Source organism: Salvelinus fontinalis, chromosome 36, assembly GCF_029448725.1.
Source record: "Salvelinus fontinalis isolate EN_2023a chromosome 36, ASM2944872v1, whole genome shotgun sequence".
NCBI lineage: Eukaryota > Metazoa > Chordata > Actinopteri > Salmoniformes > Salmonidae > Salvelinus > Salvelinus fontinalis.
Window position 1 is genome coordinate 30696957 of NC_074700.1, and position 22295 is coordinate 30719251.

The 22295-nt window shown below is 43.8% G+C and overlaps 1 long non-coding RNA gene and 1 pseudogene across 1 annotated transcript; one reads left to right on the top strand and one right to left on the bottom strand.

Moving 5' to 3' along the window:
• Positions 1-2887: 2887 nt before the first annotated feature.
• Positions 2888-9838, bottom strand: LOC129835751 (oocyte zinc finger protein XlCOF6-like; annotated as a pseudogene).
• Positions 9839-12832: 2994 nt separating this feature from the next.
• On the top strand, positions 12833-21079 carry LOC129835786 (uncharacterized). The gene is made up of 2 exons (XR_008756535.1): positions 12833-12971; positions 17912-21079. It is a non-coding gene; the product is annotated as an uncharacterized LOC129835786 (long non-coding RNA).
• The last annotated feature ends 1216 nt before the right edge of the window (positions 21080-22295 follow it).

The window sequence follows — 22295 nt, forward strand, 5'->3', positions numbered from 1 at the left end:
TCCAGGTCTCTGTTCTCTGTTCTCCTACTAATCTCACTGCAACCCCCCTCCAGGTCTCTGTTCTCCTACTAATCTCACTGCAACCCCCCTCCAGGTCTCTGTTCTCCTACTAATCTCACTGCAACCCCCTCCAGGTCTCTGTTCTCCTACTAATCTCACTGTAACCCCCCTCCAGGTCTCTGTTCTCCTACTAACCTCACTGTAACCCCCCTCCAGGTCTCTGTTCTCCTACTAATCTCACTGCATATACCATCTCCCCCCTCCAGGTCTCTGTTCTCCTACTAATCTCACTGTAACCCCCCTCCAGGTCTCTGTTCTCCTACTAATCTCACTGCAACCCCCCTTAAGGTCTCTGTTCTCCTACTAGCCTCACCGTAACCCCCCTCCAGGTCTCTGTTCTCCTACTAACCTCACTGTAACCCCCCTTCAGGTCTCTGTTCTCCTACTAACCTCACTGCAACCCCCCTTCAGGTCTCTGTTCTCCTACTAACCTCACTGTAACCCCCCTCCAGGTCTCTGTTCTCCTACTAACCTCACTGTAACCCCCCTCCAGGTCTCTGTTCTCCTACTAACCTCACTGCAACCCCCCTTCAGGTCTCTGTTCTCCTACTAACCTCACTGTAACCCCCCTCCAGGTCTCTGTTCTCCTACTAACCTCACTGTAACCCCCCTCCAGGTCTCTGTTCTCCTACTAACCTCACTGTAACCCCCCTCCAGGTCTCTGTTCTCCTACTAATCTCACTGTAACCCCCCTCCAGGTCTCTGATCACTACGTTGTTTCATTTTCTGTCTCCCTTTCCTCCAACCCCCTACCCAGATGGTCATGGGCCGTCACAATCTTTGCTCTGTCTCTCTCCTCTTCTATCCTAACATCTCTCCCTTCTGCTAAATCCTTCTCCCTGTGACTAGTGAAGTCTGGCCACTCGACAACCTGCCCGCTCGACTCCATCCCCTTCTCCAGACCATCTCTGGAGACCTTCTCACTTCCCTCATCAACTCATCCCTGACCACTGGCTGCGTCCCCGCCTCAAGAACCAACACTCGACTCATCTGACGTGAAACTGTAGACCTGTATCTCTTTCTTTTCTTTCCAAAACATTTGAGTGTGCTGTCTCTGATCATCTTTCTTGTTATCGCTCTCAGAAAAATCTTCTTGACCCTAACCAGTCAGACTTCAAGACTGGTCACTCAACCAAGACTGCTCTTCTCTGTGTCATGGAGTCTCTCCGCACAGCCAAAGCTGACTGTCACTCCTCTGTCCTCATCCTCCTAGATCTATCCGCTGCCTTCGCCACCAAGAACCATCAGATCCTCCTCTCCAGCCTCTCAGGCTGGGCGTCTCCGGCTCTGCACGCTCTTGGATTGCATCCTACCTGGCAGGTCGCTCCTACCTGTCTCCAACACGTACTCTCACTACTGGTGTCCCCTAAGGGCTTGGTTCTAGGCCCCCTCCTCTCTAAACACCAAGACACTCAGCTCCATCATATGGTCTCTCCTATCATTGATATGCGGATGACACTCAACTACTTTTCTCCTTCACCCTATTCTGACACCCAGGTGGGTGACACGCATCTCTGCGTGCTTGGCAGATATCTCAACTTGAATGTCGGCAAACCACCTCAAGCTCAACCTCGACAAGACGGAGCTGCTCTTCGTCCCGGGGATGGCCTGCCAAGACGGAGCTGCTCTTCGTCCCGGGGATGGCCTGCCCACTATTTTGGAAATTACAAGATGATGTTATAATGCTGTTATTGCATCAAAGGGTTGTTTACTGCAACAGAATAAGGGGTTGTTAGAACACTCATCTTTGTGTGTTCTACTGAGGATGGGCCTCTGGGAAAACACTGACAGGAGATTTACCATGTCTTTTGAGTGATAAAACCTAAAGAGACCGCATTCCAGAGCATGAGTTAACTTCTTTGGATAGGGGGCAGCATTTTCACATTTGGATGAAAAGCGTTCCCAGAGTAAACTGCCTCCTACTCTGTCCCAGACGTTAGTCTCATTCCAAACGTCGTAAATTGTTGGTTATCTGCACGAACCCAGTCTTCACTATGAGTCATCCATACATCAATTGTCTTAAAATCATTTATTTACTTAGTAATTCACAGAAATGCATAAACAAACAGTAGATAGTTACAGGGAAATGATAACGGAGTTTCCCTAGTGGGATAAACCGGTATCGCGGCTTGGTGGACACAAAGGGAAGTGGTCAACTGAGATGAGACACTACAGAGTTGATAATTATAACAATTGAAATGCTAATCCTTTGCACATGAACGCTCACTCATTCGGGAATAATTGCAATCAATACATATATTTACGCTCAGTGTGTCGTCGGGATCTCCGTTAAAAAGTTTGTTTCTGTTAGAGTCTGTCCGCCCTCTCTCTCTCGCTCTGTCGTGGTTAGAATGTCTTGCCCGACTCACGCCTCTCCCTTGAGATGAATGAGTTAGGTTACCTAGGTTACCCCTCCTTCAGGTCTATGAACTACAGGAGTTGCTCTTCCAGCCCCGCCCCCGGCAACCCAGTGATAGCAGCCACAGCTGGAGTGGGAGAAACCTTTTCTATTAAAAACCACTCAGCTGGAATTCAGCTCAGGGGTCGTAGTTCATCAGGATCTCCTAGGGCAATAAGACCAGGAGAACTTGAGGGGGTGTATAATTTCTCCGCTCGGCAACTGTTTATTATTAAATAAATACCTTTGTTTTACACCCAGGGATGCGCGTCACAAACCCTTCACCCGTGGACCAGGAGTTCCTCACCGTAATGGAACCTAGTGTCCCACGAGCCGAAAGAGGTATACTAACCTTGTCATGCTGAGACATTTTCATACACAGCCCAAAGCATGGACCCAACACAGTAACAAAGAGGAAACCCTCTGGTCTATTTGGGTCGGTGGCCCCTCCAGAGGAAATGCACAGACAGTATTTATTCAAGCAAAGCCCTTTATAATCAGTCTACACATCCTATGGATTCTCTAGCTCTCCACCTCCAGGAAACACAATCCTGTTCCTAAAGAAAAACACTAATTATATGACCCTGCACGTGTGGGTAAAAAGCAGAAGCTTACCTCTAACTGATGTCTTAGAATTCAGAGTTAACAACAAAATACAGCAGTAGAATATTTATCAAAAAGGCCCCAGAGAGAGAGAAAGGTTCTAAAAACAGGCCGTCTGCAGACAAAGAAAAATAACCTGCCAACAATGACTTATATACAGTCCAGCCTCGCTTGTAAACTCCTCCCTCAACCAGTTACATCTGATTCACACAATACAGGAATACCCCCTTATCTAATCACTACTCCCCTAGTTACAAAACATCCCACTTATCCAATCACTACTCCCCTAGTTACAAAACATCCCCCTTATCCAATCACTACTCTCCTGGTTACAAAACATCCCCCTTATCCAATCAATACTCCGCTGGTTACAAAACATCCCCATTATCCAATCACTACTCCCCTGGTTACAAAACATCCCTCTTATCCAATCACTACTCCCCTGGTTACAAAACATCCCCTTATCCAATCACTACTCCCCTGGTTACAAAACATCCCTCTTATCCAATCACTACTCCTCTGGTTATGTAATGCTCACATTGACTGTACAAGGGGGATGTTTTCTACAATTTCTTGAGATCGGATACATCTGGGTGGCTACTTTGAAGAATCTAAAATATTACATATATTTTGATTTAACACTTTTTTGGTTACCACATGATTCCATATGTGTTATTTCATAGTTTTGATGTCTTCACTATTATTGTACAATGTAGAAAATAGTATTGCCTAAATATTATATATTTTTTAAATCAAATCTTGTTTTGCTCAGAAAACTTGGGGGCCAAATAAAACCACCAACAGGCCACCTACTGGAAAACCTGCATCAGATCTGGACATATTGTATCCATATCTGACTACAACATTGAGTGTTCACAACTCTCCAACACCATCCCTCAGTTGTTCACCTAAAAAGTGGTGGTTGTCTGAACTGCAGGTTGTCCATTTCATACACAAAGAGCAGCAACATTACCTGTTAGGTTCAGACAACAGCCCCATTATATCATTACTGTGACATTGGACTGAGCAGGATCAGCTAGAGTTGGTCCACAGGTGTATCTCAATACTCTTAGTCCCCTCTATGTGTCCTCATTTACTTTCTTTGTGGATGTTTTTCACGTGTTAGCAGATTAGTCTTCTGAATTAATATTTCATCACAGACTGAGCAGCCATGTTGTTTCCATTTGAAGCTTTTCCCACAGTCACCACAGCTAAATGGTGTCTCTCTGGTGTGAGTCAGTTTGTGCGTAGTTAAAGTATCCTTGCGATTGAAACTTCTCCCACAGTCACCACAGCTAAATGGTTTCTCTCCTGTGTGAATCAGCATATGTCTCCTTAGGTCCCCCTTCAGAATAAAGCTCTTCCAGCAGGCATCACAGCTAAATGGTTTCTCTCCTGTGTGAGTCAGTATATGTTTCCTTAGGTCCCACTTCTGAGTTAAGCTCTTCCCACATTCACCACGGCTAAATGGTGTCTCTCTGGTGTGAGTCAGTTTGTGCGTAGTTAAAGTATCCTTGCGATTGAAACTTCTCCCACAGTCACCACAGCTAAATGGTTTCTCTCCTGTGTGAATCACCATATGTCTCCTTAGGTCCCCCTTCAGAATAAAGCTCTTCCCGCAGGCATCACAGCTAAATGGTTTCTCTCCTGTGTGAGTCAGTATATGTTTCCTTAGGTCCCACTTCTGAGTAAAGCTCTTCCCACATTCACCACAGCTAAATGGTTTCTCTCCTGTGTGAGTCAGTATATGCCTCATTAGGACCCCCTTCCGATTGAAACTTTTCCCACAGTCACCACAGCTAAATGATTTCTCTCCTGTGTGAGTCAGTTTGTGAGTAGTTAAGGTCTCCTTGCGATTGAAGCTTTTCCCACAGTCACCACAGGTGAATGGTTTCTCTCGTGTGTGAGTCAGTATATGCCTCATTAGGACCCCCTTCCGATTGAAACTTTTCCCACAGTCACCACAGCTAAATGATTTCTCTCCTGTGTGAGTCAGTTTGTGAGTAGTTAAGGTCTCCTTGCGATTGAAGCTTTTCCCACAGTCACCACAGGTGAATGGCTTCTCTCCTGTGTGAGTCAGTTTATGCCTGGTTAGGAAATCCGCGCGATTGAAGCTTTTCCCACAGTCACCACAGATAAATGGCTTCTCTCCTGTGTGAATCCTCATGTGACTAGACAGATCTCCATTGAGTTTGAAGGTCTTTCCACAAACAGGGCAGGTGCAGGGTTTCCAACTGTGACAGAGTCGAACATGGGCCTTTAGTTTACAGGTGGACTTGTAGCGGTTTTGGCAGGAACTACATTCACTGGGTATCTTACTGAAGAGAGTCACATGTCTCTGCAGGTCAGCTTTCAGAGCAAATGTTTCACCACAGTCACGGCAGTGGTGAGTTTTTCTAGCTGTGGTGCTGGGTTTGGAACAGTGTTTCTCTAATGGTGGACTGGGATCCAATGGTGGGCTGGGATCCAATGGTGGACTGTTGTCAAGTTCTACTGGGTCATTGCTTACAGCTGAACTGTGGCTGGAGGCATTGTTTTGATTATCTGGAGGGTCACAGGGAATGTAGAGACCCTTAATGTGCGTCACAGTGATAAAAGGTTTGAGATCCACTGGTTTAGAGTCACTCTCTCTGTTCTCCACAGTCTGGGTTTGGGGAAGAGTCAAGGACCAAAGTGGGTCTTGATCCCATTCACTTTTCACACAGGAAGGAGTGAATATGGAGTATTTGGTATCAACGATCCCTTGAAGCTGCTCTTCCTCCTGACTGGTCCTGACTTCCTCCTGTTCCTCTTTAATCTGTGTGGTCTCTGGGTCCTTCTGCCCCAGACTGGGGCTCCACTCCTGCTCACAGTGCTGCTGCTCAGGGGGAACCTCCTCTTCAGAGACAGAGAACTGCAGGGAGTCTGGAGGGAAGGAGAGGAGGAGCAGAGGTTATTTATATACTACAGAATTAAATAGAACACTTGAATCACAAATGTGAATTATAGAACTCAATGATTTTTTTATTGAAAATGTCTTTACTGGTATTGATCCTAAATAATAACAGGAGCTAAAATAATGTGCAATACAGATAAATAGTTTTACTGCTCCCAAACTTGATATTTTAATAAAGCTTGTACACGTCCTAATAATGTGAAAGATTTCTCAGAAAACTAGATGTTTTGATCACCAGTATGCTTACTAAAGGTCGTCCGATTAATCGGAATGGCCGATTAATTAGGGCCGATTTCAAGTTTTCATAACAATCGGTAATCGACATTTTTGGACACTGATTATGGCCGATTACATTGCACTCCACAAGGAGACTGCGTGGCAGGCTGACTACCTGTTATGCGAGTGCAGCAAGGAACCAAGGTAAGGTGCTAAGGTAAGGTGCTAGCTAGCATTAAACTGATCTTATAAAAAACAATCAATCTTAACATAATCACTAGTTAACTACACATGGTTGATGATATTACTAGTTTATCTAGCTTGTCCTGCGTTGCATATAATCGATGCGGTGCCTGTTAAGTTATCACTGAATCTCAGCCTACTTCGCCAAACATGTGATTTAACAAACGCATTCGTGAAAAAAGCACAGTCGTTGCACCAATGTACCTCACCATAAACATCAACGCCTTTCTTAAAATCAATTCTCAAGTATATCTTTTTTAAACCTGCATATTTAGATAATATTGCCTTCTAACATGATTTTATTTTTAACTAGGGAAATTGTGTCACCTCTCTTGAGTTCATTGCACGCAGAGTCAGGGTATATGCAACAGTTTGGGCCGCCTGGCTCGTTGTGAACTAATTTGCCAGAATGTTACAAAATTATGACATAACATTGAAGGATGTGCAATGAAACAGCAATATTTAGACTTAGGGATGCAACCCGTTAGATAAAATACAGAACGGTTCCGTATTTCACTGAAAGAATAAACGTTTTGTTTTCAAAATGATAGATTCCGGATTTGACCATATTAATGACCTACGACTCGTATTTCTGTGTGTTATTATATTATAATTAAGTCTATGATTTGATAGCGCAGTCTGACTGAGTGGTGGTAGGCAGCAGCAGGCTCGTAAGCATTCATTCAAACAGCACTTTCGTGCATTTGCCAGCAGCTCGTCGCAATGCTTCAAGCATTGAGCTGTTTATGACTTCAAGCCTATCAACTCCTGAAATTAGACTGGCAATACTAAAGTACCTATTAGAACATCCAATTGTCAAAAGGTATATGAAATACAAATGGTATAGAGAGAAATAGTCCTATAATAACTACAACCTAAAACTCCTTACCTGGGAATATTGAAGACTCATGTTAAAAGGAACCACCAGCTTTCATATGTTCTCATGTTCTGAGCAAGGAACTTAAACGTTAGCTTTTTTACGTGGCACATATTGCACTTTTACGTTCTTCTCCAACACTTTGTTTTTGCATTATTTAAACCAAATTGAACATGTTTCATTATATATTTGAGACTAAATGGATTTTATCGATGTATTATATTTAGTTAAAATAAAAGTGTTCATTCAGTATTGTTGTAATTGTCATTATTACAAATACATATATAAAAATCGGCCGATTAATCGGTATCGGCTTTTTTTGGTCCTCCAATAATCGGTATCGGCGTTGAAAAATCATAATTGGTCGATCTCTAAAGCTTACTTCTATTATGACCTCACGGCGTTTAAGATAAGCAGAGTCAGGGGTCTACAGGACTGAAGCCGTACTCTGCCTACTGCCATCATCAATGTAATATTGAATTACTAGTGTGAACGTAAACGTACTCACCATCTCTAATGAAATGCATTGGAGTCAGAGAGGCTGTGCTATATAAGCTATTTCAATCATCTTTTCCTGACAGATAACTTTTTAATTATGCCTGGTGAATCTTAGCTATATTATAAACTGTTCTTTAAAAATGGATGCAATGGAGATCCCTGTTACCGGAAACAGTTTATTAACTAAGTAGAACAGTAGCTAGCTAGGTATTAGATCTACATACTAACCTATTCTACGTAGTTTTATCTCTGGTGTGATCCGCAGCAGTCTCCGTAGCAGATCATTCTCTTCCTGGTACTCCGCTACTGTTTCCTCAACCGCACCAAAAATCTCCACAGCAGCAGATGCCGTTAAACATTAATTTAAAAACACACGAAACAACTGTAGTTTAGATGTTTTCAGTGGACTGAGAGTTGGGTGTTCAGCTAGTACAGCTTCTTGACATGGGTCCTCCTGATCACATTCACTTTTCACACAGGAAGTAGTGGATATGGAGTCTTTGGTATCAAAGAGCCCTTGAAGCTGCTCTTCCTCCTGACTGGTCCTGACTTCCTCCTGTTCCTCTTTAATCTGTATGGTCTCTGGGTCCTTCTGTCCCAGACTGGGGCTCCACTCCTGCTCACAGTGCTGCTGCTCAGGGGGAACCTCCTCTTCAGAGACAGAGAGCTGCAGGGAATCTGGAGGGAAGGAGAGGAGGAGCAGAGGTTTACACTCCCCTATGTATTTATTTACACAGTGAAACTAACATTTACAAATGTGGCTCTATACTCCAGAATTTGGGATTTGAGATCAAATGTTTAATATGAGGTGACAGTACAGAATGTCACCTTTCATTTGAGAGAATTTTCATAATATCCGTTTTACCATGTAGAAATCAAAGCACTTTATGTATCTAGTCCCCCAACGTGAAGAAGTCATAAACGTTTGGATAAATGAACGTAGTGTATTACAGTAGTCAGAAGTGTAGTATTTGATCCCATATTCCTTACACACATTCATCTTGTGAAACCACAAGCTTGTTGAATGCATTTTGCAGTTTGTTTTGGTTGTGTTGTGGGTTTTGCCCAATAGGAAGTGAATGGTGAATAATGTAATAATACGCTTGGAGTCCCTTTTATTGTAAATACAATAGAATCTGTTTCTGGATAATAATGAATGAATCTTCAATGACGACAAGTGAGAAAGTTAAAAGAAACAAAGATCATCATCACCCCCCCCCCCCCCCAAAAAAAATGCTGACCTCCCCTGTTATTGGTACGGATATGATCTCAATTATTCATGATTTATTCGTGTTTATCCTTAATCATAGTATCCTCCACATGAATGTATAAGTGTTCAGAAACATATTATATTCTTATTTACAATGTAAAAAAATACTCCAAAAGAACAATACATTACACTTGAAATGTTAGTCATTTAGCAGACGCTCTTTTCTCCAGCAATTACAGGAGACATGAGGGTTAAGTCCCTTGCTCAAGTGCACATGGACAGATTTTTCACCTAATGTGGAAATAGTGAAGGGGTCTGAATACTTTCCGAATGCACTGTACATACGTACCTGTTCTACATAGTTTAACCTCCGATGTGATCAGCAGCAGTCTCCGTAGCCGATCATTCTCCTCCTGGTATTTCAGGACCGTTTTCTCAACTTCCCCGAAAATCTCCACAGTAGCCGCAGTTAAGCGCTCATTTAAAAACACATGAAACGACTGTTGTTTAGACATTTTAAGTTGACTGGTAGCTAGTTAGTTAGCTATTCAGCTGGTAGCTTCTTCCACGAGGAAAGAACGGTGTTCACGAAAGAAAAGTCCACTCGCAAGCTCACTTCCGCCTGTATCAGAGGGTGGCAAGCCCATAAACACAGCGCCTTTATGTGGATGGAGCGTTAACTACAAGGTAGAGACTTAAAAATAAAAAAAAATTAACCAGGCAAGTCAGTTAGGAACAAATTCTTATTTACAATGACGGCATCCTGGGGAACATTGGGTTATTTGGCTTGTTCAGAATGACAGATTTTAACCTTGTCAGCGCTGGGATTCAATCCAGCAACCTTTCGGTTACTGGCCCAACACTCTAACCACGAGGCTACTTGCCACCCAAGACTAGTGGTGATAATGGAAATAGATAACTACATGTGGGGAAAACGTTATAATATGTTATATTACTTTTTTTATTTATTTGTTTATTATTTTCCCAAAACATAATAATTAAACAAGACAGCAATACCAACATGGACATTCATTGTACTGTTGAATGGGATGGCCAATTTAGAGGACAAAACAAAAGATAACTCACACATACACAAAATAAAACAAAATCCTATTAGGTTGTACATGTATAAGAAGACAGCATATAGTCATTATAAGCAGTGTAGTTAAACCCAAAATAAATATAGAGTGGAGTACAGCATAGAGTAGCAGCAGATCGTCAGCCCAGTTATGAAGCGGGACTAGACCATATATCCAGTATCGGCTGCCATATTTTGTAAAACAATGGACTTCTATTGGAGGTATTGTATAGAATCTTGTCCATATGTAATACATTCCCTGAATCCTGTAACCACATTTCAAAGGTAGGTACAGTCTCCAATTTCCAAAATTGCAATATGAGCCTTTAGGCTAATAGAGTACAAAGAGAGACAGACTTCACTTCCTGGTTATTCCCATCAACTGTGCCAAACAGAGCGATCAATGAGTCTGGGGCTAGAACTCTATCGAAGGCTTTAGATAAGTCATCAAAAATGAGAGCCCAGTAACCACGTAAGTTGGGACATGTCCAAAATAAGTGGGTCAACGTCCCCTCATCCTGCTTGCACCTCTCACACAGTGGTGAGGTGTCCGGGAATATTTTATGCAGTTTCACTTTTGAGTAATGTAACCTGTGTATCACCTTAAACTGTACAAGGTTGTGTCTGGCTTTTACTGAACTGTGGGTTATATTCCTGAGAGCTTCTATCCAGTCCTCATCTGAGAGCTTCTACCCAGTCCTCATCTGAGATTTCTGAACCAAGTTCTTGTTCCCAAGCCCTTTAAATAGTGTCTGTGGATACCTCTATGTGGGCCTCTAGCACATCATACAGTCTAGAGACCGACCCTTTTAATAGTGTCTGTGGATACCTCTATGTGGGCCTGTAGCAGATCATACAGTCTAGAGACCGACCCTTTTAATAGTGTCTGTAGATACCTCTATGTGGGCCTGTAGCACATCATACAGTCTAGAGACCGACCCTTTTGAATGGGGTTTGACAAGGATCAGGCTATCTAATGTAGGATTATTGGGCTTAATGCCATACTGTGGGATATGTGTCCTTGAGAAATTCCTGATTTGGAGGAATCTGAAAAAATGTGTTGTTGGCATGTTAAACTTTCCCTGTAATTGTTGAAATGAAGCTAACTGACCATCCATGTATAAATTACCAATTGTTGTGAGCCCCTTCTCCCTCCACTGTGAAAACACCACATCATCCAATGCAGGGTGGAAAGCATGATTCAGGCTAATTGGGCTGTCAATGAATACAGTGGGTATGTTAATAAGAAAACACCTCATCTGTTTCCAGATTCTAAGAGTATGACAAATGACTGGATTAGTCATAAGTGTCTTTTTTCACATATGATGGACTATTAACAAGTGCAGGGCGTGAGGAACGTTGACAGGAGGCCTGCTCAATCAAAAGCCATGAAGGCATATCATTCTGTCGCATTCCAGGTAAACTTTCCCTCCAGAAAGACACAATGTTCAGATTAGTAGTTTAAAGTGAGGAAGGCCAAAGCCCCCCTCTATCTCTTACTTGAATAAATGCTTCTTTGGAATTCTGGCTGCTTGTTATCCCATAAAAATAAAATTGCTATTGAATCCAGTTTCTTAAAATAGCTTTGTGGTATGAAATTGGGTAGACATTGGAAGAGGTAAAGAAACCTGGGTAGGAAAACCATTTTAATAGCGTTTATATGACCAACCAAGGAGATAGGCCTAGTTTTCCAAAAATCTATATTTTGTTTTAGCTGAATAATTTTCATGTCCCAATTCGCTTTCAATAGCTGATCAAGGTCTCTTGTCACTACAATGCCAAGGCTTGTGAACTTGTCCATCACCGTTTCTAAATGGGGTAGATTGCAGAAAATGCATAGCCACAGGCCGTGATTTCTGCATCAATTCTCTTTTTTGCCAGTTTATCTTGTAGCCAGATGTATTTATAAAGTTTATAAAGTAAGGGGGAATAAACGTTTTAGGCTTGGATAAAAACAAAAGAACATCGTCTGCATATAGGGAACTTTTCTGTTGGGTGTCTTTTATTTTAACAGAAGCTAAATCAGCACATGCCCGAATGCGAGTAGCAAGGAGGGTCCGTGGCTATAGCGAAGAGAGCAGGTGAAATAGGGCACCCCTGTCGGCAGCCCTTGAACAGGCGGAATGACTGCGACATTTCCTGATTGGTTACCACGGACGCCATTGGGTGTGCATAAATAATTTAATTCAATAAATAATTTCCAAACTCGAAATGCTCCAGAACCGACATCATATACTTCCACTCAATCTGATCAAATGTCTTCTCTGCGTCAAGAGCTATTACCACTGCCTCAACTTTATGGTCATGACACGTTACGTTGAAAAGACGTCTCAAATAGGCTCTATGCATTATACCGCCTCCAACGGTCTAATTTACTTCTGACCGGGTTGATGACTTCCGGAGCGAGTTCTGATATTGTTTTTAGCATTAGCTTAATAGCTAGCTAACTGTCGCCGATGCTTTTCTGACTGAAATAGTTCGCAATGACTACGTTTAAATTACAGCCCCGCGAAGGAGGTGCCAATGAACATTGTTCAGTGCCTCTGTGTTCAGTTTCTTCCAAATGTAATGGTATTGTGAGCTTCCATCGTTTCCCAGTCGATGTAGAGCTCAGAAAAAGGTGGTTGGTGGCAGTACGTCGTAACAACTTTACTGTCACCAAACACACAAAGGAGTGTAGTACACATTTCGTCGAAAGTGACTTTGTTTAGGGAAAAATTGGGGGGCGACAATACCTAAAAAGAGGTGTTGTTCCTACAGTCTTCGCGTGGAACTGGCAAATTCAAAAGAGACCTGGTGTTTGGGAAAGAAGACTGAAACCTCCTGCTCCGACTGAGGGGGATGAAGAACAAGGTGCGCTGCCAATGGTGCAGTCTTTGTTCCGGTCCAGAGCATGGGCTAAGCCAGTGTAAATGTACATGTCTTTATTTGCTAGCAGCAAAATAATAATTTGTTTATCTACGACATGTATCAATCATTTGTGTTGTAGTGAATATCAGTTTGTGTGGAGCTTGTATTGGCTTTAATTAGGCAATGAGTAACGGGTGGGGGAAAGAAATCAAGTAAACACAGAATAGCCAGAATGCAAGATTGAATACAATGTCAGAGATGTTTAATTGATTAACTGAACTGTTGAACATTTGCTGAAATACATTTTTTAAAACAAATCTATTCTACTGTAGAGTTCTTCACAAGAACAATACTTATTTTTCATAAAACCACTAAACTTGGCACCCATGCAGGGGATCCATTCAGGTGTGAGAGACACTTCTGCAAGTTGTGGTGAAAATACAAGTGGTCAACCTTCTCTCTTATAGTCTTTGAAACCTGTAGATCTTTATATATCCTTTCAACTAGCATGTCCTCCTGTGAACAGATGACAAAGTCACACCAGCTACAACCTGTAGATCTTTATATATCCTTTCAACTAGGTCCCTGTACAGTCACTGGCTCCATGGCCCCCTCTTCATCTCCATGGTCTGCATACCAGGTCCCTGTACAGTCACTGGCTCCATGGCCCCCTCTTCATCTCCATGGTCTGCATACCAGGTCCCTGTACAGCCACTGGCTCCATGGCCCCCTCTTCATCTCCATGGTCTGCATACCAGGTCCCTGTACAGCCACTGGCTCCATGGCCCCCTCTTCATCTCCATGGTCTGCATACCAGGTCCCTGTACAGCCACTGGCTCCATGGCCCCCTCTTCATCTCCATGGTCTGCATACCAGGTCCCTGTACAGCCACTGGCTCCATGGCCCCCTCTTCATCTCCATGGTCTGCATACCAGGTCCCTGTACAGCCACTGGCTCCATGGCCCCCTCTTCATCTCCATGGTCTGCATACCAGGTCCCTGTACAGCCACTGGCTCCATGGCCCCCTCTTCATCTCCATGGTCTGCATACCAGGTCGCTGTACAGCCACTGGCTCCATGGCCCCCTCTTCATCTCCATGGTCTGCATACCAGGTCCCTGTACAGCCACTGGCTCCATGGGTAGCTCCCTCTTCTTCTCCATGGTCTGCATACCAGGTCCCTTGAACATCCGCTCAGCTAGGTGGTCAACTGAGGTCTCTCCCCGGACCTGGCAAACCTCTCGGAAATGAGAGGATGTTATTCTCATTTTCCTGAGCTGATGCCATTCCAGGCTGCTGCTCTGCTCCCTTGTAGCAACCTCGACTTTGTGTGACATCTCGTAGGTTGTCTCTAATGCCTTGAGGTGGAACTTTTCCTGATGGCTAAGGACGTAAGCACATTAGGAAGCCTGAAGCCATCTAATGGAAGTTTTGGTGGAGAAGGGGCATCGGCAATCTTCACAATTTCCCAGGTCTTTGGCTGTGGAAGCTGATAGGACAGAACACTCCCGGCTTGCACTGGCCCAAAGGCGGACTCAACCAGGGGCACATCAGCTGACATTTCTATTGTTGTCACAAAAGGGGCAGGAAGTGGAGAAAAGTTGGCATACGTTTCTGAGACGCGGAGTAGGTCCATGTCAGGCATGTATCCATTGAGTGCTTTGTAGAGAGAACTTCTGCAAAACATTTTAAAACCTTAACATCAAGTTGGAGAGATTACTATGACAAAGACTCATGTAACTTTTCCAGAAACAGCACAAGCCCGAAAGTTCAAATAAAATGAATTAAAATATACAGATTTATAGATTATATATTTCCCCCCAGTCTTTTTCCCAAACATTTGTCATTACATCGTAAAGATGCCACTGTTTAGGCTTATCATCTGGATATAAAAACAATTACAAGGAAATGTTTTCTAAAATGTTCCCATTCTAGGAACCTCCAACTTACCTTATTACCTTATATGGCTTACCTTATATGGTTTCACACCCTAATTAAGTTAGTAGGTTGACAGAACTCTAACCCATCAACCGGACCTGGTTTCACACCCTAATTAAGTTAGTAGGTTGACAGAACTCTAACCCATCAACCGGACCTGGTTTCACACCCTAATTAACAAGGATTTACTGAACTCTATCCCATCAACCGGACCTGACTTCACACCCTAATTAAGTTAGTAGGTTGACAGAACTCTAACCCATCAACCGGACCTGGTTTCACACCCTAATTAAGTTAGTAGGTTGACAGAACTCTAACCCATCAACCGGACCTGGTTTCACACCCTAATTAAGTTAGTAGGTTGACAGAACTCTAACCCATCAACCGGACCTGGTTTCACACCCTAATTAACAAGGATTTACTGAACTCTATCCCATCAACCGGACCTGGTTTCACACCCTAATTAAGTTAGTAGGTTGACAGAACTCTATCCCATCAACCGGACCTGGTTTCACACCCTAATTGACAAGGATTTACTGTTACATAGGTAGAATACTTTTCAGGTGCATTTATTTGTTGATATTGATAGACAAGTGTTCTTGGCTTGTGCCAACACTGTTCTGTGTCTGTGCAGCTGTGAACTGGTGGTGCAGCAGGAATGTTTAGTTGAGAGTAGGGCGCTGTCTGGTAAAGAAGAGCCACCAGATGATTGCACAGAGCACTTCCTGCAACACAGGAGCAGTGGCTTTGGACCACTATCACTGGCACGGAGTGCTTTAACACCATCTGTGAAGATAAGACTGAAGTGAGAAACAAGAATGATGCGGCCCATAAATAACAAACATAGTAGTGTCTAGTCTTCTTAAAACTGTGACATAGTGGTAGTAACGTTATTTCGTCGATAACTAGACTGACCGGAAATTGCCAAACCGATAGGAAGTGCTACTTATTGTATGAACTGAATTGAAATACAACTTATTTTATGTATTATAAGACAGGCGACTCCTGAAAGCTGCAACGGCTTGGGACTTCATTCTATAGCTAGAGGACTCCTGATATCTCCAGGAGTAATAAGTATCATGTTTTGTTGTCTTTATCTGCTGTGGTCTAGTACTGTGTTTTTGACAGCTAGGGCCATCTACTGTAGGTGCTTCCTGTCTTCCCAGCGGCCTACTTGGTGTGTGTGAGCTGCTGACTGCTCATTATTTGCAGATAGTTGTTGACACATCCAGGATCAAGGGGCAGGGAAATGTGTGACTAGTTTTGGTAATCAGTGCCTGGATTGGAGGGGGAGTGGTTTCACCTCTCCAAGGCAATTATCAATTAGTACAGGAAGGTGTGCTCTCAACCTCTGCGAGGCAATTATCAATTAGTACAGGAAGGTGTGCTCTCCACCTCTCCAAGGCGATTATCAATTAGTACAGGAAGGTGTGCTCTCCACCTCTACGAGGCAATTATCAATTAGTACAGGAAGGTGTGCTCTCCACCTCTCCAAGGCGATTATCAATTAGTACAGGAAGGTGTGCTCTCCACCTCTACGAGGCAATTATCAATTAGTGTTAGTACTTCAGTCTCCCCTGGTTTCTCAGCGATTTTGTGGCAAACTAAGACCGTCACCAAAACAAAGACGGTTCTGCCAAGTTATTAGAGGAACGCTCCACACCACTCTCTCATCTTCCCTAGTTATTTACAGATTCTCATTTTGCTCTTTTGTTGCTTTGTCAACTATGTGTTTAGCCTGCAGGCGCCCGGCTCGCCACAAGGAGTCGCTAGAGCGCGATGAGCAAAGTAAAGCCCCCCCGACCAAACCCTCCCCTAACCTGGACGACGCTTGGCCAATTGTGCGCCTCCCTATGGGACTCCCGGTCACGGCCGGTTGTGACACAGCCTGGGCTCGAACCCAGGTTTGTAGTGACACCTAATGCAGTGCCTTAGACCGCTGCACCACTCTGGAGGCCCTATGTGTGTGTTTTCTGTACCGGTTCACACCTCTCCCTGTAGGCTTTACAGACGCTCCCCACCGCTTGGCTGCAACCCTTTTCATTTCACGTACCCTACGCGCTCAACCTACGTGAAATTCCGGGTATCTGGCAGCCTGTTGAACTGCCGATCTGCGGCCAAGAACTCCAAGTTCATCTCAGCCTATGCTGCCCTTCAATCCCCTTGACTTTCTGTCCCTGACACAGACATGGATCACCCAAGAGAACACTGCTACTCCAGCTGCTCTTCATCTGACTACTTTTTCTCTGATATTCAGAGAGAATCTGGTCATCGTGTTGGTGGTACAGGTCTACGCATTTCTCCTAAGTGGATGATTTAACCTGTCCAGCTCCTCATTTGAATTCCACACTGTCACTTGTCCACTCAAGATTAACATTGTTGTCATCTATCACCCACCAGGTGTCCTTGGAGAGTTGTTCAATGAGCTTGACACCTTGATAAGCTAATTTCCTGACGATGACTCACCGCTCTTCGTACTTGGGACTTCAACCTCCCTACGTCTGTTTTCAATTAATTTCTTTCCAACTCTCTTTTCCCTCCTTGCCTCTTTTGACCTCACTCTTTCCCAGTCCCCACAAGGCAGGCAATACGCTTGACCTCATCTTTACTAGAGTCTGTTCTCCTACTAATCTCACTGCAACCCCCCTCCAGGTCTCTGATCACTACTTTGTTTCATTTTCTGTCTCCCTTTCCTCCAACCCCCTACCCAGATGGTCATGGGCCGTCACAATCTTTGCTCTCTCTCTCTCCTCTTCTATCCTAACATCTTTCCCTTCTGCTAAATCCTTCTCCCTCCTGTCTCCTGATTCTGCCTCTTCTCTCAACGCGTTCCGCATCATGTGACTGGCACTGTCCCATTTCTGGCCGGCCGGCATGGCCCTTTGCTTGGCCACTTTGAAAAAAAGGTTGACTACATCTCCTAGTCATTCACTCAGCCTACTGATTCCACTGGTATCACACACAGAACTAACCTACGCCTTCACCTATTTCTCCCCTCTCTCTCCAGATGAAATCCTGTGACTAGTGAAGTCTGGCCACTCGACAACCTGCCCGCTCGACTCCATCCCCTCCTCCCTTCTCCAGACCATCTCTGGAGACCTTCTCACTTCCCTCATCAACTCATCCCTGACCACTGGCTGCGTCCCCTCCTCAAGAAACCAACACTCGACTCATCTGACGTGAAACTGTAGACCTGTATCTCTTTCTTTTCTTTCCAAAACATTGGAGTGTGCTATCTCTGATCAACTTTCTTGTTATCACTCTCAGAAAAATCTTCTTGACCCTAACCAGTCAGACTTCAAGACTGGTCACTCAACCAAGACTGCTCTTCTCTGTGTCATGGAGTCTCTCCGCACAGCCAAAGCTGACTGTCACTCCTCTGTCCTCATCCTCCTAGATCTATCCGCTGCCTTCGCCACCAAGAACCATCAGATCCTCCTCTCCAGCCTCTCAGGCTGGGCGTCTCCGGCTCTGCACGCTCTTGGATTGCATCCTACCTGGCAGGTCACTCCTACCTGGTGACGTGGAGAGGACCTGTGTCTCCAACACGTACTCTCACTACTGGTGTCCCCTAAGGGCTTGGTTCTAGGCCCCCTCCTCTCTATACACCAAGGCACTCAGCTCCATCATATGGTCTCTCCTATCATTGATATGCGGATGACACAACTACTTTTCTCCTTCACCCTCTTCTGACACCCAGGTGGGTGACACGCATTTCTGCGTGCTTGGCAGATATCTCAACTTGAATGTCGGCCCACCACCTCAACCTCAACCTCGACAAGACGGAGCTGCTCTTCGTCCCGGGGAAGGCCTGCCCACTATTTTGGAAATTACAAGATTATGTTATAATGCTGTTATTGCATCAAATGGTTGTTTTATGCAACAGAATAAGGGGTTGTTAGAACACTCATCTGTGTGTGTTCTACTGAGGATGGGCCTCTGGGAAAACACTGACAGGAGATTTACCATGTCTTTTGAGTGATAAAACCTAAAGAGACCGCATTCCAGAGCATGAGTTAACTTCTTATGGATAGGGGGCAGCATTTTCACGTTTGGATGAAAAGCGTTCCCAGAGTAAACTGCCTCCTACTCAGTCCCAGATGCTAATATATGCATATTATTATTAGTATTGGATAGAAAACACTCTGAAGTTTCTAAAACGGTTTGAATCATGTCTGTGACTATAACAGAACTTATTTGGCAGGCAAAACCCCGAGGACAAACCATTCAGATTTGTTTTTTTTGAGGTCACTCTCTTTTCAATGGGTTTTCATTGAGAATCCTGATTTCTAAGGGACCTTCCTGCAGTTCCTATCGTTTCCACTGGATGTCAACAGTCATTAGAAATTGGTTGAGGTTTTTCCTTTTTTCCATTTTTCCTGTTCCCAAGAAAGCTAAGGTAACTGAGCTAAATGACTATCGTCCCGTAGCACTCACTTCCGTCATCATGAAGTGCTTTGAGAGACTAGTCATACACCTCCACCCTACCTGACACCCTAGACCCACTCCAATTTGCTTACCGCCCCAATAGGTCCACAGACGACGCAATCGCAATCACACTGTACACTGCTCTAACCCATCTGGACAAGAGGAATACCTATGTAAGAATGCTGTTCATCAATTACAGCTCAGCATTTAACACCATAGGTCTCGACGCCGCCCAGTACAGCTGGGTCCTGGACTTTGAGACGGGCCGCCCCCAGGTGGTGAGGGTAGGAAACAACATCTCCACCCCGCTGATCCTCAACACTGGGGCCCCACAAGGGTGCGTTCTCAGCCCTCTCCTGTACTCCCTGTTCACCCATGACTGCGTGGCCATTCACGCCTCCAACACAATCATCAAGTTTGCAGACGGCACTACAGTGGTAGAATTGATTACCAACAACGACGAGACGGCCTACAGGGAAGAGGTGAGGGGCCCTCGGAGTGTGGTGTCAGGAAAATAACCTCACACTCAACGTCAACAAAGCAAAGGAGGTGATCGTGGACTTCAGGAAACAGCAGAGGGAGCACCCCCCTATCCACAGACGGGACAGTAGTGGAGAAGGTGGAAAGTTTTAAGTTCCTTGGTGTACACATTACAGACAAACTGAAATGGTCCACCCACACAGACAGTGTGGTGTGGAAGGCACAACAGCGCCTCTTCAACCTCAGGAGGCTGAAGAAATTTGGCTTGTCACCGAAAACACTCACAACCTTCTACAGATGCACAATCGAGAGCATCCTGTCGGGCTGTATCACCGCCTGGTACGGCAACTGCTCCGCCCACAACCTTAAGGCTCTCCAGAGGGTAGTGAGGTCTGCACAACGCATCACCGGGGGCAAACTACCTGCCCTCCAGGACACCTACACCACCCGATGTCACAGGAAGGCCAAAAAGATCATCAAGGACATCAACCACCCGAGCCACTGCCTGTTCACCCCGCTATCATCCAGAAGGCGATGTCAGTACAGGTGCATCAAAGCTGGGACCGAGAGACTGAAAAACAGCTTCTATCTCAAGGCCATCAGACTGTTGAACAGCCATCATTAACATAGAGGCTGCTGCCAACATACTGACTCAATATCTAGCCACTTTAATAATTAAAAATTGGATGTAATAAATGTATCACTAGCCACTTTAAACGATGCCACTTTATATAATGTTTACATACCCTACATTACTCATCTCATATGTATATACTGTACTCTATACCATTTACTGCATCTTGCCTATGCCGCATGGCCATCGCTCATCCATATATGTATATGTACATATTCTTATTCATTCCTTTACATTTGTGTGTATTAGGTAGTTGTGAAATTGTTAGATTACTTGTTAGATATTACTGTACGGTCGGAACTAGAAGCACAAACATTTTGCTACACTCACATTAACATCTGCTAACCATGTCTATGTGACCAATAACATTTGATTTGATTTGTGAATTATAAGTGTATTTCATGCTAATCTTAACCTTGTGACCCATTCTATACATCTGTTGTTCGTCATATAGGTTAAACGGGGTGTATCTTGGCTATAAAAGACCGTTGTACTTCGTCTCGGGCTCTCAGCGAATCATCTGAGGTTGATTCGTTGACCAGCCATCATTATCGTAGAACACTCAATCCATTCTCTTTGTGTTGTATTAACCTGCTCTCTTATTAAGTCAATAAAGATGTAGTTTAAGTATAACTCTGACTTGTGTGATAAGTTTGTCTCTCCTCATTTGATAGTAAAGAAATGAACCACCACACCACTCAAAGACCTCTCCATCACACTTGACAACTCCAGTGTCGCCCTCCTAGAGTGGAACTCTGGGCCATGAAACATTTGTGTATAAGTCACTCTGGGCCATGAAATATTCATGTATAAGTTACTCTGGGCCATGAAATATTCATGTATAAGTTACTCTGGGCCATGAAATATTCATGTATAAGTCACTCTGGGCCATGAAATATTCATGTATAAGTCACTCTGGGCCATGAAATATTCATGTATAAGTCACTCTGGGCCATGAAATATTCATGTATAAGTTACTCTGGGCCATGAAATATTCATGTATAAGTTACTCTGGGCCATGAAATATTCATGTATAAGTTACTCTGGGCCATGAAATATTCATGTATAAGTCACTCTGGGCCATGAAATATTCATGTATAAGTCACTCTGGGCCATGAAATATTCATGTATAAGTTACTCTGGGCCATGAAATATTCATGTATAAGTCACTCTGGGCCATGAAATATTCATGTATAAGTCACTCTGGGCCATGAAATATTCATGTACAAGTCACTCTGGGCCATGAAATATTCATGTACAAGTCACTCTGGGCCATGAAATATTCATGTACAAGTCACTCTGGGCCATGAAATATTCATGTATAAGTCACTCTGGGCCATGAAATATTCATGTACAAGTCACTCTGGGCCATGAAATATTCATGTACAAGTCACTCTGGGCCATGAAATATTCATGTATAAGTTACTCTGGGCCAATATTCATATATATGTTGTTGGGCGGTCAGGGAAAAGACAAGGACTTTGGTGGACCTCTCATTTTGCTTGTCCCAAGGTTCAGTAGAGGATATTTTAATAATTATGATTGGGTAAGACACAGCCTCTTGTATTTGCATATAACCACGAGATTGGATTATACTGGGCACTAGTAGAGGTGGGTGTAGATTCTAGAGAAAGAGCAAGAAAGTCATTTTTTAAAGCTGTCTAAAAATAATGTATTGACTTATCTTATCTTTAAGTATCTTAAATACCAGCTCTGAAACGTTTACTATTAACAACCACTCAGGGGGACGTCAGCTCAGGGGTCTAAGTTCATCAGGATCTCCTAGGGCAATAACAGTATAATTTATCAGCTCTGCAACTTATTATTAAATAAATACTTTAGTTTTTAA